This window comes from Schistocerca gregaria, chromosome 8, assembly GCF_023897955.1.
Source record: "Schistocerca gregaria isolate iqSchGreg1 chromosome 8, iqSchGreg1.2, whole genome shotgun sequence".
Lineage (NCBI taxonomy): Eukaryota > Metazoa > Arthropoda > Insecta > Orthoptera > Acrididae > Schistocerca > Schistocerca gregaria.
In genome coordinates, this window is record NC_064927.1 from 132,974,962 (window position 1) to 132,989,895 (window position 14,934).

The 14,934-nt window shown below is 45.6% G+C and overlaps 1 protein-coding gene across 1 annotated transcript in view; it reads left to right on the forward strand.

The window, feature by feature from the left end:
• Positions 1 to 433: 433 nt before the first annotated feature.
• Positions 434 to 14,934, forward strand: part of LOC126284756 (glucose dehydrogenase [FAD, quinone]) — a 481,160-nt gene continuing 466,659 nt past the window's right edge. Inside the window, exon 1 of the mRNA XM_049983901.1 lies at positions 434 to 500. The gene's annotated coding sequence lies outside the window, so the exon portion shown is untranslated. The remainder of the gene's footprint in view (positions 501 to 14,934) is intronic.

Below are 14,934 nucleotides of genomic sequence, written 5' to 3' on the forward strand. Positions count from 1 at the left end.
CGTCAATTGAACACGCTGGCGTCCTCATGAAAATGATAAATTTAGCACTCTAATTTCTCAAATCCTTATACACAGTCTAAAATAACCTGTTTATGTCTCTATCTCAAATGAATGGATGTATCCAGTACTTCTTTTCCTGCATTCTCTCTTTAATTCGATCTCGCACACGAAGCTTCTCGGCTGAAGGCATTCCTTTGCCGTCTCTGCAGACCTGAACGGTAACAGCAGACCTGCTGTAGCGTCCTAGTGTGACAAGACCACAGAGTGGCAACACTACGGGCTGTGGCGGAGACGTCCTGTCGGTGGCTGTGTCTGCAGCGGAAGGCGGCAGCGCGCCGAGTGCAAGGTTGCGCGCGTGCCGCGTCAGGTGGGGGCTGCGAAGGGAGGAGAAGGGGGGCGGTACCTGGAGCTGGAGCTGGAATGAGCGTCTGGTCGGCAGTGAGTCCGCGGACCGCATCCAGCGCGCAGCACGCAGAGCAGACGCCGCCGCCGCTGCACGGGTGAGTCACAGGCGTCAGCCGGCTGCGAGCCCACGTGCGTGTACGGAAGGCTCTGCAGCCGACACTTTAACCGCGGATTCTTCTCGAGTTTGCTGCTGATTGAGATGTTGCTTTTACAATAATTTTTAGCGAACGACGTGCTCAACTAACGACTTGATCTGGCTCAGCACATTTCTTATAGTACGACGCGTTAGTACTACCAGGGTGTTTAATATACGCCAACGTTTCGTTCTCTACACCTCGAGGCGTGTACCCTCTGCATCTACATTGATACTCTGCAAATCACATTTAAGTGCCTGGCAGAGGGTTCATCGAACCACCTTCACAATTCTCTATTATTCCTATCTCGTATAGCGCGCGGAAATAATGATTTCCATTATTTTATCGTGGTGATCGTTCCTCCCTATGTAGGTTTGTGCCAACAAAATATTTTCGCATTCGGATGAGAAAGTTGGTGATTGAAATTTCGTGAGAAGATTCCGTCGCAACGATAAACGCCTTTCTTTTAACGACTTCCAGCCCAAATCTTGTATCATTTCTGTGACACTCTCTCCCATATTTGCGATAATACAAAACGTGCTGCCTTTCTTTGAACTTTTTCGGTGTACTCCGTCAGTCCTATCTGATAAGGATCCCACACCGCGCAGCAGTATTCTGAAAGGGGACGGGCAAGCGTAGTGTAGGCAGTCTCCTCAGTAGATTACATTTTCTAAGTGTCCTGCCAAAAATCGCAGTCTTTGGTTAGCCTTCGCCACAACATTTTCTATGTGTTCAATCCAATTTAAGTTGTTCGTAATTCTAATACCTAGCTATTTACTTGAATTTACGGCTTTTAGATTAGACCGAAGTTTAACGATTTCCTTTTAGCACTCATGTGGATGACCTCACACTTTTCGTTATTCAGGGTCAAAATGGTTCAAATGGCTCTGAGCACTATGCGGTCATCAGTCCCCTAGAACTTAGAACTTCTTAAACCTAACTATTCTAAGGACATCACACAACACCCAGCCATCACGAGGCAGAGAAACTCCCTGACCCCGCCGGGAATCGAACCCGGGAACCCGGGCGTGGGAAGCGAGAACGCTACCGCACGACCACGAGATGCGGGGTTTTCAGGGTTAACTGCCACTTTTCGCACCATTCAGACATTTTTTCTAAATCGTTATGCTGTTTGTTTTGATCTTCTGATGATTTCATTAGTAGGTAAACGACAGCGTCATCTGCAAACAACCGAAGACGGCTGCAGATTGTCTCCCAAATCTTTTGTATAGATAAGGAACAGCAAAGGGCCTATAATACTACCTTGGGGAACTCCAGAAATCACTTGTGCTTTACTCGATGACTTTCCGTCAGTTATTACGAACTGTGACCCATCTAACAGGAAATCACAAATCCAGTCACATAGCTGAGACGATATTCCATAACCACGCAATTTCAATACGAGCCGCTTGTGTGGTACAGTGTCGAAAGCCTTCCGGAAATCCAGAAATACGGAGTCGATCTGAAATCCCTTGTCAGTAGCACTCATTACTTCATGTGAATAAAGAGCTAGTTGTGTTTCACAGGAACGTTTTTCTCTAAACCCATGTTGTCTGTGTGTCAATAGACAGTTTACTTCGAGGGAATTCATAATGTTCGAACACAATATATGTTCTAAAATCCTGTTACATATCGACGTTAATGATATGGGCCTGTAATTTAGTGGATTACTCCTACTACCTTTCTTGAATATTGGTGTGACCTGTGCGACTTTCCAGTCTTTGGGTACGGATCTTTCTGTACAGTGTTTAAGAAAAGCGAAAACGTGTCCTGCCAGGCTCATTACTAGAGTAATGTAGTTCATAATAACCATTTCGGCGTGAGTAACATTTCCAAGTGTTAGCACAATATGAAGTGCGTCGATAGATATTCTTAACCGTTAGAACATCGTGTTCGAGTCTCCAGCGACATTTACACCTGTACAGACGGGTCGTACATCTACCCGCCTACTGATAAGCGTGTACCTCACAAGAAACTGAGACGACGATTCGTTGTTGAAGGTCATGAGTGATCCAGAAAATCGTTTTTTACCAAGGGGATCCTCCACGCAAGGAATTTGGTGTATTGCAGTATCTCCATGAACGATATGCGTTTTGAGATTAATTAGAGGACATCAAAATTAAACAAAAGGCACATGCAAATAGCTGACGTAAAATATTTGAAAAACAGAAGTGCGTTTTAGAAATTATGCCATGATTTTCTGTAGGTACGTATCAATACTCACTTAACGTTGGTTTGGGGTATAGCTAATGTCTTACCTATAACGAATTAATAGGATCAGGTGCAGGTGCCGAGGAAAACTCGGTTTTAACTTTCACTGAATTGTTGCGGTCTATAAGTTTAATCCTTGATCTGAATTCAGTCCAGTAAGCCATACGGCAGCAAATAATTGAGAACATTAATTGCACAAAAATAAGTGTATCTAACGTTTAATTTAATAGCGAAGCTACGTAAGTAAATTATTTTACTGTTGCAGTCAATACACTTGATGCACAAATGTTCCCAGTGGTGACAACTACAAACGCTTCCAATATTCCTCGAGCCGAATTATAAATAAGTTATTCTGACCAGATAATTATTTATCATTAACTAATCCTGGCGGACTGTTTGTGGTTCTGGAACTTGACCCTCTATTCTCATAAGAAAAAGAAATACTTATTTCATAGTTTGACAAATATACTAGTTAGAATAAAAAGAAGTCATATATCTTTTATTATCGTTTATTTGTGAACGTGGTGTCCGGGTTCTTTCCTGTTTTCTATCGTTTGTTGTGTTCCCAGTATCAATGAAGAGGAAGTAAAATTAACTATTAAAGCTAGACAGTGTTGCCCGCATCTGTGACAACAGAAAGTATGTCATACACAAGTCCACAAATCATGTGTTTTTCTGGTACTAATATAAACGACAGCAAACGTTTTTTACACATTATTTATATTAGTAAATAATCATAAACTGCATTTCAGTTTTGTTAACGTAGGTATCTGTACGCCAAAGGTTATCTAAACATGCCGGATTAACTTGCACATTAAGATAGGAATTCCTATGTGTAACCAATTCCAGAAAGGTGTATTCGCTACAGAAGCTTATGATAAAAGTCTTCAATCTCAGATACATGCCAACGAAACGTAACAACAAGTCATTCGGTTGTAATGTACAAGCTGAATAAGGTCGGGCACATTCCACAAAATCGTTGTGGAGTTCCGCAGGAATACTGGTTCAAATGGTTGGAATAGCTCTGAGTACTATGGGACTTAACTGCTGTGGTCATCAGTCATCTAGAACTTAGAACTACTTAAACCTAACTAACCTAAGGACATCACACATATCCATGCCCGAAGCAGGATTCGAACCTGCGACCGTAGCGGTCGCGCGGTTCCTGACTGTAGCGCCTAGAAACGCTCGGCCACACCAGCCAGCCATAGGAATATAGTTTCATTTCTTATTCGACTCCATTAGCAGGTTCCAGTTTGTCCGTCCATCCTCTGCAGATTACGTTTGAGTAGGACAGCTTCTTCATGACCAAAGAGATTAATCGCCTTTGAAATGATCATCGTCTTGGAAGGTACTGCGCTGTTTGTAGTTCATGAAAATTGACTCAGGGACCATTCTACTCAGTTAGCGTTGTATACATAAAATCATTTCTCTGAACGTTTCAGTGGTCAGCATGTCAGAGCGGGCAGTTTGAGAAATCGGCCCATTGTAGTTCGACTTCGTTGGGTAAAATACGAGAACATTCAGTTGCGTTCATACTTGTTTACGATGCCCACCCGTTCAATGACTCAACACCCACCACAAACATCACGTTCAGGAACATTTCAGGATGGTAAAGCCATGACCTATGACCCACTCACTCAAGATACACTGAAGATCGGAGATCATGTTTTATTCTTTTTCAGTAACGATGTTTAGTGTAGTTTTGGCGCCACAGTTTCTTGAGTCAATCACTTAATCTCAAAGTCCCTCTCTGTTTGATGTGTTCGATCCAGTCTCTGTCTTCTTCTATAGTTTTTCTCCTCTTCGGCTTCCTCTAGTGCCATGGAAAGCATTTTCCCCTTGTCTTAACCAATGTCCTATAAACCTGTCACTCTTCTGGTTAGCATCTACCGCATATTCCTTTCCTTTCTGTTTCTGATGAAAATGTTCTCATTTGTCATCTTTTCGGCCAGTTTTCAGCGCAACATGTCAAACGTTCTGTTCCTCTCTCTCCGGTGTTTTCAGAGTCCATAACTCACTTCCATACAACGGTGAGCTCGGGACGCTTATTTTCTTCTTTCTTTGGTTTATATTCCTTTTCTGTGGTTAGTAGGTCATTCCACTGAACACGTCCTGTAATTCTTTCTCCGTTTCACGGAGGATAGGAAGGAAACCAGTGAAAGCCGGCGCTACGGTGGTTTTGAGCTAATGGAACATCTGATTGACCGTCTGCAACCCTCGCGAAATTGACGGCGAAAAAGTAAATGACCGTAGCAGTAGCAGGTTGGGAAACGTTTTGCGCAGATACGGTGCACCTCTTCGTTTTCACCAGCTGTGCTATATACGAATCGTGTGTGTCCTCAGTGCACCTTCATAGGACCTACATAACGAACATACAAATTTATTTATTCGGTAGGTTTTTGCAACACTGACATCAAACTTTTTGTAACATTTGTAGCTGTTTAATCAGTGGTGGCACTGTACTCAGCTTAAGTTGCCCACTGGCGCTTCTACAGCCATAATAGATCTGACATCTAGCTGTCTTAATAATTATAGGATTATACAGAGGACATAGTGAAATGTAGTATATGATCTGAAATTTCTATGCGAGAGGTGTTTCACATTCTACATCTAGGTAATGAAGTTAGTAAACTTTCTGAATAAGTCCGCGAGCAATATCAATTTTATATCAATAACTAGCTGAGAAACCTGGCGTTACCCAAGTACTTATTCAAATCTTCTATCAATCCATCTCCTCCTCTCTCATCTCTCTGCCCATCTCCACCTTCCGCTCTCTCTGTCCTTCCCCACCACCCTTCTCTGCTCACCTCCTCCAGCCCCTCCCCTCCCCAACTCACTGTCCATCTCCTCGTACCCCTCTCTCTGTTATTCTCCTTCATCCCCCTCTCTCTGTCCGTCTCGTCTTCCCAGATTAATGTTCGTTTCCTCCCCTTTCCTTTCTGTGTCATTTTCTGCCCTCTCTATGTCTGTCCTCTCCAATTCCGTCCTTCCTCCTCACCTGTTCATCCCCACCTCTCGTTTTCGTCTGCTTGCCTCTTCCTCCCCCTGTCCTTTTCCATCCGCTTTCTGCTGTCCATTTTCTCCTTTCCCCTCTCTCTGTCCATTTCCGCCTCCCCATTTCTGCCCATCTCGTCCTGTCTGTGCTTTTCTTCCCATCGTTGTCCCCTCTTTTTCTTCACCACGTTATCACACTCACCGCAGTAGGTGGCTGCTAGCTCTTACCCTTACAATATTTTTTTCAGAACTCTACCTAATATGTGACCAAATTTGATTGAGATCGTTCCACGGGTTCAGGTTAAGGTTTTTACCCGTGGCGTTACTCACGTACGCACATGTCAGATATACACTCCTGGAAATGGAAAAAAGAACACATTGACACCGGTGTGTCAGACCCACCATACTTGCTCCGGACACTGCGAGAGGGCTGCACAAGCAATGATCACACGCACGGCACAGCGGACACACCAGGAACCGCGGTGTTGGCCGTCGAATGGCGCTGGCTGCGCAGCATTTGTGCACCGCCGCCGTCAGTGTCAGCCAGTTTGCCGTGGCATACGGAGCTCCTTCGCAGTCTTTAACACTGGTAGCATGCCGCGACAGCGTGGACGTGAACCGTATGTGCAGTTGACGGACTTTGAGCGAGGGCGTATAGTGGGCATGCGGGAGGCCGGGTGGACGTACCGCCGAATTGCTCAACACGTGGGGCGTGAGGTCTCCACAGTACATCGATGTTGTCGCCAGTGGTCGGCGGAAGGTGCACGTGCCCGTCGACCTGGGACCGGACCGCAGCGAGGCACGGATGCACGCCAAGACCGTAGGATCCTACGCAGTGCCGTAGGGGACCGCGCCGCCACTTCCCAGCAAATTAGGGACACTGTTGCTCCTGGGGTATCGGCGAGGACCATTCGCAACCGTCTCCATGAAGCTGGGCTACGGTCCCGCACACCGTTAGGCCGTCTTCCGCTCACGCCCCAACATCGTGCAGCCCGCCTCCAGTGGTGTCGCGACAGGCGTGAATGGAGGCACGAATGGAGACGTGTCGTCTTCAGCGATGAGTCGCTTCTGCCTTGGTGCCAATGATGGTCGTATGCGTGTTTGCCGCCGTGCAGGTGAGCGCCACAATCAGGACTGCATACGACCAAGGCACACAGGGCCAACACCCGGCATCATGGTGTGGGGAGCGATCTCCTACACTGGCCGTACACCTCTGGTGATCGTCGAGGGGACACTGAATAGTGCACGGTACATCCAAACCCTCATCGAACCCATCGTTCTACCATTCCTAGACCGGCAAGGGAACTTGCTGTTCCAACAGGACAATGCACGTCCGCATGTATCCCGTGCCACCCAACGTGCTCTAGAAGGTGTAAGTCAACTACCCTGGCCAGCAAGATCTCCGGATCTGTCCCCCATTGAGCATGTTTGGGACTGGATGAAGCGTCGTCTCACGCGGTCTGCACGTCCAGCACGAACGCTGGTCCAACTGAGGCGCCAGGTGGAAATGGCATGGCAAGCCGTTCCACAGGACTACATCCAGCATCTCTACGATCGTCTCCATGGGAGAATAGCAGCCTGCATTGCTGCGAAAGGTGGATATACACTGTACTAGTGCCGCCATTGTGCATGCTCTGTTGCCTGTGTCTATGTGCCTGTGGTTCTGTCAGTGTAATCATGTGATGTATCTGACCCCAGGAATGTGTCAATAAAGTTTCCCCTTCCTGGGACAATGAATTCACGGTGTTCTTATTTAAATTTCCAGGACTGTATTTCACACATATTTAACTTATATCAGGCGTATCTGTACGTACATTTCACCTGTTTGTTATTTGAATTACGTCCTGCATTTGCATTTTCGGGCAGTGTAACCTTCTGATGTCTTATGTCCTGAACTATGTATTGTACAACTGTACAATGTTATACCTTTGCAGGTATATGCAGTGGTAAATGTGGACTTTTTTGTTTTTGAGTCTTTAGTCTCGTGAATGGTTTAATGCAGAGCGTCAAATTTCTCTCCTGTGCCAATCTCCTCATCTCATAGTAGCACTCACAACCTACATTCCCAAATTAATTGCTGGATGTATTCCAATCCCTGTCTTCCTCTACAGTTTCTACCCTCAACAGTTCCCTCTAGTACGAAGGAAGTTATTTTGTAATGTCTTAGCAGATATTCTACCATTTAGTTCCTTCTTCTTATCAGTATTTCCCATATTTTTCTCTCATCACCAATACTCTGGAGCACCTACTCATTCCGAACCTTAAAAGTCCATTTAATTTTTAGCATACTTCTGTAGCACACATCTCAATTGCTTCGATCTCATATGTTCTGGCTTTCCCACAGTCTACTATTGTACTACCGTACAATATTGTGCTTCAAACGTACATTATCAGAAATTTCTTCTTCAAATTGAGACCTATGTGTGGTACAAACAAAATTCTCTTGGCCAGAAATGCCTTCTTAGCCAATGCTAATCTGCCTTTTATGTCCTCCCTCCTCCGTCCGTCACGCTTCATTTTGCTGCCTAGGTAGCAGAAGTGCTTAACATCACCTACTTCGAGACCATCAATCCTGATGATAAGTTTCTCGCTGTTATCATTTCTGTTACTTCTCATTACCTTCTTCTTTCATCGATTTGGTTTTAGTGCATATTTTGCACTCAGGTTGTTCATTCCATTCAACACATCCTGTAATATTATTCGCTTACACTGAAGATACTAATGTCATCAGCGAATGGTATCATTGATATTCTTTCACCTTGAATTTTAGTTCCACTCCTAAAGCTTTCTTTTTTATTTCTGTCATTGCTTTTTCGACGTATAGATTGAACTGCAGGGGCGAAAGACCACATCCCTGTCTTACATCGCTTTTAATCCGAGCACTTCGTACATGGTTGTCCAGTCTTATTGCCTCCTGTTGGTTCTTGAACATATTATACAATACCCGTCTTTCCCCAAAGATTACCTATTTTTCTCGGAATTTCGAAAATCTTACACCATTTGACATTGTCGAACGTTTCTTCCAGACGCTATAGACGTGTCTTGAATTTTCATTAATCTTGCTTCTATTATAAACTGCAACGTTAGAAGGGCATCTACGCTGCCTTTCACCTCCCTAAAGCCAAAGTCATTCACTTAACACATTCTGAATTTTCTTGTCCATTATCCTGTATATTATTCTTGTCAGTATCTTGGATGTATGAGATGTTAACTGATTTTGCGATGATTATTGCTCTTGTCAGCTCTTGTGAACTTCGGAATTGTGGGAATGATGTTTCTCCGAAAGTCAGATGGTATATCGCCATATTTATACACTCCTGGAAATGGAAAAAAGAACACATTGACACCGGTGTGTCAGACCCACCATACTTGCTCCGGACACTGCGAGAGGGCTGTACAAGCAATGATCACACGCACGGCACAGCGGACACACCAGGAACCGCGGTGTTGGCCGTCGAATGGCGCTAGCTGCGCAGCATTTGTGCACCGCCGCCGTCAGTGTCAGCCAGTTTGCCGTGGCATACGGAGCTCCATCGTAGTCTTTAACAATGGTAGCATGCCGAGACAGCGTGAACGTGAACCGTATGTGCAGTTGACGGACTTTGAGCGAGGGCGTATAGTGGGCATGCGGGAGGCCGGGTGGACGTACCGCCGAATTGCTCAACACGTGGGGCGTGAGGTCTCCACAGTACATCGATGTTGTCGCCAGTGGTCGGCGGAAGGTGCACGTGCCCGTCGACCTGGGACCGGACCGCAGCGACTCACGGATGCACGCCAAGACCGTAGGATCCTACGCAGTGCCGTAGGGGACCGCACCGCCACTTCCCAGCAAATTAGGGACACTGTTGCTCCTGGGGTATCGGCGAGGACCATTCGCAACCGTCTCCATGAAGCTGGGCTACGGTCCCGCACACCGTTAGGCCGTCTTCCGCTCACGCCCCAACATCGTGCAGCCCGCCTCCAGTGGTGTCGCGACAGGCGTGAATGGAGGGACGAATGGAGACGTGTCGTCTTCAGCGATGAGAGTCGCTTCTGCCTTGGTGCCAATGATGGTCGTATGCGTGTTTGGCGCCGTGCAGGTGAGCGCCACAATCAGGACTGCATACGACCGAGGCACACAGGGCCAACACCCGGCATCATGGTGTGGGGAGCGATCTCCTACACTGGCTGTACACCTCTGGTGATCGTCGAGGGGACACTGAATAGTGCACGGTACATCCAAACCGTCATCGAACCCATCGTTCTACCATTCCTAGACCGGCAAGGGAACTTGCTGTTCCAACAGGACAATGCACGTCCGCATGTATCCCGTGCCACCCAACGTGCTGTAGAAGGTGTAAATCAACTACCCTGGCCAGCAAGATCTCCGGATCTGTCCCCCATTGAGCATATTTGGGAGTGGATGAAGCGTCGTTTCACGCGGTCTGCACGTCCAGCACGAACGCTGGTCTAACTGAGGCGCCAGGTGGAAATGACATGGCAAGCCGTTCCACAGGACTACATCCAGCATCTCTACGATCGTCTCCGTGGGAGAATAGCAGCCTGCATTGCTGCGAAAAGTGGATATACACTGTACTTGTGCCGACATTGTGCATGCTCTGTTGCCTGTGTCTATGTGCCTGTGGTTCTGTCAGTGTGATCATGTGATGTATCTGACCCCAGGAATGTGTCAATAAAGTTTCCCCTTCCTGGGACAATGAATTCACGGTGTTCTTATTTCAATTTCCAGGAGTGTATATTCCACACACCAATGTGAATAGTCGTTTTGTTGCCACTTTCTCAAACTATTTTAGAACTTCTAATGGAAATTTATCTATCTTACGGTCTTATTCAATCTTACGATTTACAACGCTCTTCTAGCTTGTGATTCTAATACTGGATCCACCATCTCTCCTATATCGAGTCCTTCTTCTCTCTTCTTCTCTCACATTATCAGACAAGTCTTCGCTCTCTACCAGGCCTTCATTGTACTCTTTCCTCCTATCAGCTCCCTCCTCTGCATTTAACGGTCGAATTCCCATTGCACTCTTAAAATTACTACCCTTCCTCTTAATTCCATCGAAGGCTGTTTGATTTTTCTGTTTGTTGAGTTAGTCCTTCCAACAATCATTTCTTTTTCGATTACCTTCACATGTCTCACGCAGCCATATCGCCTTAGCTTCCCTGCGCTTCCTATTTATTTCATTCCTAAGTGACTTGTGTTTTTTTCTGTTCCTGAATTTCTCTCAACAGTTTTGTACTACCTTCGTTCATCGATCAACTGAACTTTTTCTTCTGTTATCCACGATTTCTTCGCAGTACCCTAATTTGTACCTATGTTTCCCTTTCCAACTTCTGTGATTTCCCTCTTTAGCGATATCCATTTCTCTTCACCTGTACTGCCTACTGAGCTATTCATTATCGCAGTATCTATAGTCTCAGAAAACTTCAAGTGTATCTCTTCGTTCCTTAGTACTTCCGCATCTCACTTCTGTGCGCAATCATTCTTCCTGACTAGTCTCACGAATTTTAGCCTACCCATCATCACGACTAAATTGTGATCTGTGTCCATATGTGCTCCAGGGTACGTCTTTCAATCAAGTAATTTTTGGATCTCTTTCTGATCTTGGTATAATGTAAGTGAAATCTTCCCGTATCTCCCGGCTTTTTTCCAACATACCTCCTCCGCTTGTGATTCTTGAAGAGAGTATTCGCTATTAATAACTGAAATTTATTGCAGAACTCAATTAGGCTTTCACCTCTTTAATTCCTAGTACCACAACCATTTTCTCCTGTAGGTGTTGGCGTCTCCGAAACGTGCGTAAATATTCACAGTAAAGAAATTAGTTCGGTTCAGGTCGGGCCAGTCCTTTAAAGGAATTTTTGCAAACCATTACCTCAAGATGATGCCTTATGAAAGGCTGTTGTCTAATGTTCATACTACATACCATCGTTCCTGAACTGTTCTTGAAATGCACGCAGAACACTTTACAGTAAAATGTGGTCATAGCCTTTCGCATTTAGCAGTTTTTTAAGTGCAACAAAGGGACGACCTCGAAAACCACCCAACACCATAACATCACAAACTCCGTAGTTCACTTCAGGTATTACACATGACGGCAGGTAACGTTCTACAGGCATTTGTCAAACCCTTCTGTCGGATTGCCACTAGGTGTAGCGTGATCCATCACACCAAATAATTCGTTTCGAGTCATCCATTTTCCAGTGGCTCTGCTCTTCACATCGCCTCAACCATCACTTTGCACTGTCTACAGAAATGTATGGATTATGAGGAGCCGCTTGACCATCCCATTCTCTTCAACTCCATACGCATAGTTACTGTGCTTGCTTTAATTACGGTACCACTATAAAACCCTCAAGAGATTCTTTCAGCTTATATCTTGCTCTGTTGTCCCTGTCCATCTGTACCTGAGGTCTTACTGATCTTGATTTAGGTGTGATTGTTCCCGTTTACACTTCACAATTACGTTACCAGGAGCCGGATTGGATTAAAATATCCCTGATGAAATTGTTGCTCATGTGACGTCCAATGGCTAGCCCACTTTCTAAGCCAGTGAGCTCTCCTTATCGACCCAACCCGCTACTCTACTGATAATACAATACACGCCGCCTCAGTTTATCACTCTCGTGATACCTAGAGGTTCATTCCGTACTATGTAAGGGTGTCCAGATACTTTTTATCAGATAATGTAAAATAATGTAGGTAAGAAACCAGAGAAGTAGTTACTTCTTACTAGGAGTCCCAAATACAAAAATTATAGCGAAAACACAGACCATTTAGAACAAACGAGTTGGAATCTGGATTGCGCAAACCGGTGACACGAAGGTATTATCGTGGCGTGTGTAACGAGGCGTGGTTCCGACCAGAGCGTGGAAGTTCACAGCTCATCGGTATAGGGCACGTGTGCACGTCACGTGACTATACAGAGCTGGAAGCAAGATGCGTCAATCGCCCAACGCTGCCAGTCCCATTGCTAACAGTGACATGGAGGCGTCGAAAGAAGAACAAAGAGGTGTTGTTCGATTTCTAACAGTGGAAGGAGTGGGAGAAATGGACATTCATCGACGAATGTCACAAGTGTGTGGCGAACACCGCATGTCCCGTGCAAGGGTCAAGGCGTAGAACAAGCGCTACACGTAGGGACACGTGTCGTTAGCCGATGATGCACAATCTGGAGCACCACACTGCATTACCGATGACATCGTCCAGCTGGTGGCTCCACTCATTACCCAGGACCGCCGAGTGAAAGTGAAAGCCGTGGTCGGATTGAGTGTCGGAAGTGTTTACACCATCATGAATGAACGACTGCACATGCTCAAAGTGTGTGCCCAATGGGTGCTCACAGTCTTCAACCACACCAGGAAGCATGTCAAATGGCCCACACTCATCTGCAGCGCTATGCTCGGGAATGGAATGTGTTCCTGGCACAAGTGGTGGCTGGAGATGAGTCATGGTGTCATTAATTCTAACCAAAATCAAAACGACAAAGTCTCCATTGGAAGTATCCAGGATCCAGGGAAATGTTATTCTGACCTCCTTTGACCAAGTGGCCCCCTTCTGATTTACTTCCTGCAGCAAAGGACAACAGCGAATGCTCAGCGTTACTCGCAAATCTTGACCGGCCTTCGCCAAGCGATCAAATCAAAACGACCAGGCAATCTCACCCGTGGACGCCACTCCTGCATAAATTCAAAAGGGAGGTTCTCAACCATCCTCCTTACAGTCTAGACGTCTCTGCCTGTGATTATGCCATTTTTGGTTCCAACAAAAAGACTCTGGGGGATAAACGATACACCTCGGACGACGACGTCCAGCTGTACGTGCGGAATTGGTTAACATCGCAGCCCCGGCAGTTTTATGAGACAGCCATTCACCGCCTTGTGCCACAATGAGACAAGTGTCTCAACAGCCAGGGTCAATACTTTTAACATACAGGTACTGGTTTCTGTAATTATGCCTCCAACTCTTTTCTTTTTGTACGCCCCTTATAATTGAGAATGCTGAGTGAAGTTGTTAGTTTAAGAAGAAGAATCTGTAACAAGAGAAGTGATCGTGGTTGACCAGATAAAACCAGTGGAAACACTATAAAAATTGTCTAAGGTGGAATAGTATTTCATCGTGGCTTGGTGTCTTGTTCACGATGAGTAGTTCAAATTCTTTCCACCAACATTCAACTTTGACTGCCAGTTATAGTCAAACGTTAAGATGGTTCAATGCTCATACAGTATTTAGTATTTCGTACTTCTATCGTCAGTTTCAAAGACATTTACGAGAAACTTTGCAAGTATTTCAAGAGGTGGTTGCGTGGGGGTTGGAGGTTGGTCGTTGTCTCGCAAGCAAGTCAGAACAAATGACTAGACGAGAAAACGCTTCGGACACTAGTCAGTAAAGGCGAGCCATGTAATACCAGTTCGCCCTACAACCTTACTTTAAGCCTGTCGTTGAATATAGCCCACGAGTAAGGGCTACTGAAAAGGTTTGGACTTAAGTTTGCAAAGAGATAAGAAGTTTGATCAGGCGATCCGGAGCAGGAATCACTGAGCAGAAGTGCAGCAGTACATCGAAGAGAAGGAGATATATGGGGATGGAATCCGGAGAAATAGCACCAGACTGCTGAAGGAACTTAGCGTTCTGGGTCTCTGGTGGAGAACGCGTAATCAGCTCTCCCTGTACCTCCGAAAGGAAGACTAGGTTATATAGTGCTTCAGCTTCTCAAATAGTACATTCGCAATGAACAACCTCTCTCAAAACTGGAGGCGCTGAGAAGCACGTGATAGTTTCAATGCGTTAACAACGGTAGGGGAATGTACGTGGAGGTAGAGGTGGAGTATTCGACCGCGTGATCGACAAGATATGCCGGTCTCTTATGACAGGCGTCGGGTCGATTTGTAGGACTCTTAAGCATTTTCTGGTGTGTGGGCACGTTTAGGAATATTTTTTTCTTGTTCAAAACAGATCCTGTATGACGCCATTTTCGGACTGAGCGATGCGTGGCTCTCTTTGCTGGCACTCTGACACCAATAAACTTCTCAGCAAGTAATTGACCAGACCGTTTTCACGACATTGTTGTCACGTAACTTTCCACAACGAACACCCGATGCTCCACTGTACCATCACTCCTTTTGCAGTTATGCTGATATCTTTCAGTTCGAGTTCCTCTACTGCTGTTGTTCACGATGGAACAAA